This window comes from Montipora capricornis, chromosome 14 (assembly GCF_036669925.1).
Source record: "Montipora capricornis isolate CH-2021 chromosome 14, ASM3666992v2, whole genome shotgun sequence".
Taxonomy (NCBI): domain Eukaryota; kingdom Metazoa; phylum Cnidaria; class Anthozoa; order Scleractinia; family Acroporidae; genus Montipora; species Montipora capricornis.
The window spans coordinates 38197086-38199585 of record NC_090896.1 but is presented as its reverse complement, the minus strand read 5'-3'; the positions used below and the strand labels follow the sequence as shown (position 1 = coordinate 38199585).

Below are 2500 nucleotides of genomic sequence, written 5' to 3'. Positions count from 1 at the left end.
GTATCGCAATTCTATGCCTTTCATAGCTGGTCGAAGGGGTGGTTTTAGAGAAAGTTTGTAAGTAAATCTGTAAAGCCACAAAATTTAGATGAATATACTATCAAAATATTAGCAAAAGGGGGGCGTGAAATGGATTTACAGAATTCATAGGGAGTATAGAGATCAAGTTTCAATCTAGGCAAATACTTTGAATTCCTTTTTAGACATGTGGAGAAATTATGCAGCGATTGTTGCCGCAGACATGAAAATCCTGTTCGTGTTCTCGATTTTTGTTGTCATTTGTCAACTTATCAACAAAACGGAGACTCAGCAGTGCCCTGCATTTGGATCTGAGGAGTCCATCTTGGGATGGATGTTGCAAGGACACATCTATCAAACAGTTATGGCCAATATTGGACTTCATTGCCTTTCGGCCTGCCTCAAAGATGATCGTTGCCAAAGCTTTAACTTTGTGATGTCTCTCCATATGTGCGAATTTAGTGATCGCACCAAGGAAGCCAGACCTGAGGATTTTATTCCTGACGCAGACAGATATTACTTCAGAAAATACATACACAGAGGTAAGTAGAATTTATCAAGATTTGTTGCATGGAAAAGACTGATAAAACAAATATAAAGAACTAATACTAGTTTCTCAATCTCAGTTCCACTAGGCTCCATCTCTGAACTAGCAGCCGAGTCCTGCAAGGAAATTAAGATGAGTGAAGGAAGATCACCCAACGGCAAATACTGGATGTCTTCAATAAAACCAGGGATTCCAGTACTTGCATTTTGCGATATGAAAACCGAAGGTAAGAATAACTTCATTTTTCTTTTATATTTTTCTCCGTCTCCTTCTTCATCTCCATCTTTATCCCAATGTCAGAATATTCATCTACAATGATATTTGCCTCCATCTCCATCTCGAACCCCATCTTCGTTTTCATTCATATTTTCATCTTAATCCTCATCCCATTGTTCATTTCGGAGTCCCTCTCACTGTCTTTCCTCACTCTTATCTGCTTCTATAACTTTTATCTTTATCTGACTATATTTCCTTCTTCATCTTCTTCATCCTTTTAACTTAATTCCTTTTTTTCGCGGTACTCCTTCTGCTCCTGTAATCCATTGGATGCCGCTTTTGTTTATCTTTCACTTTTTCCTTCTTATTTCTCCACCCGTTTCTTTTCGCTTATCCTGTTGGACGGAAATGGAGATCGACCGCACGTTAATTGCGCTTTAAAGGTGTTCCTTTCTAGGATACAAGTTGCTTGGCAACGCGCAAAAGGGCAATTGAAAAATGTGTGTCTTAAGCAGGATTCGATCGCGAACCTACTTCCTTCGTAACACCGGTCGGATGCTCTACCCATTGAGCTACCAGCTGCAGAATTCCTGGGAAACTGGGTCCTTTGTCTAGGTCTTGAGTTGATAATGTGTCTCGCTTGGTCAGCGGGCTCTAGAAAGTCAGGGAGAGGTAAGACTACCAGATTCAGTTGTCTGACAAAAATCTTCGACAAATAAGAAGGGAGTGACTTTCACGAAAATATAAAGTAAGGGCTACAGTTAACGACTTGGTAAATTACGTCATTTTAATGACCTTTATTGTTATCTGACTCTATTTCAATTTTCATCTTCTTCACCTTTTTAATGATGAAAAAGAGTTAATTAATTAATTAATTCCTTTTTCTTCTTTTAATCTCTTTCAAACTCATTCTTCTTTTGCAATTTATTGCACTTTACCCTTTTCTTTTCCTTTCTCCACCTCTTTCGTTTCACTTTCGTTTTATGATCCTGTTGGACTTAAAGCAAACTCACTGAGTTGGGTTTGGACATTGATCGCATGGTAATCGCGGTTAAAGTTGTTCCTTATGTTTTAGATGTTGATGAATGCACTGCTTCTTCACCTGTGTGTCATGTAAATGCTACATGCAACAACACCCTTGGTTCCTACCAGTGCACTTGCAAGCCGGGATACGCTGGGGACGGTAAAACTTGCAGAGGTAATTTAAAGACCACCATTTAGATGCAGTTCAAACAAATTAAATAGCATTTTTGAAAACTAAACAGGGAGCAACTTTGCACGAAAATATAGAGTAAAGGCTACAGTCGGTCAGAAATGCTTTTTCCGAGGCTTGGTCAGCACATTAGCTAGCCGGGGTTACAAACCTACAGTAGCTACTATATTTGGCTTGCTAAGCGGCGTCCTTTCGCGCAGTCATAGATCGGACCGAAGAAGCTGTGCTGCTGCCTAGATGCTCTGCCCCGGCAGAACACGCATCATACATGATCTTACAACACAGCACCAAAGCCAAGTGGAGTCGACTTTCTCGAGGGAGGAAACTGGATTACCCGGAGAAAAAGCCTATGATTGAGATCGACAAATGCCAGCCCACGTACCGATCGCTGGTCCTCTGAGGTGGGAGATACGAGCGTTGGTACCACATGGTCATCCTTAGTCCCCTCACTAACATCTGTTAATAATATTATATGCATTACATTTTCTAAAACTTAATGATTCTAT

At 40.2% G+C, this 2500-nt stretch overlaps 1 pseudogene; it reads left to right on the top strand.

Moving 5' to 3' along the window:
* LOC138032734 (uncharacterized transmembrane protein DDB_G0289901-like) overlaps window positions 1-2500 on the top strand; it is a 549011-nt pseudogene that overhangs the window by 9211 nt on the left and 537300 nt on the right.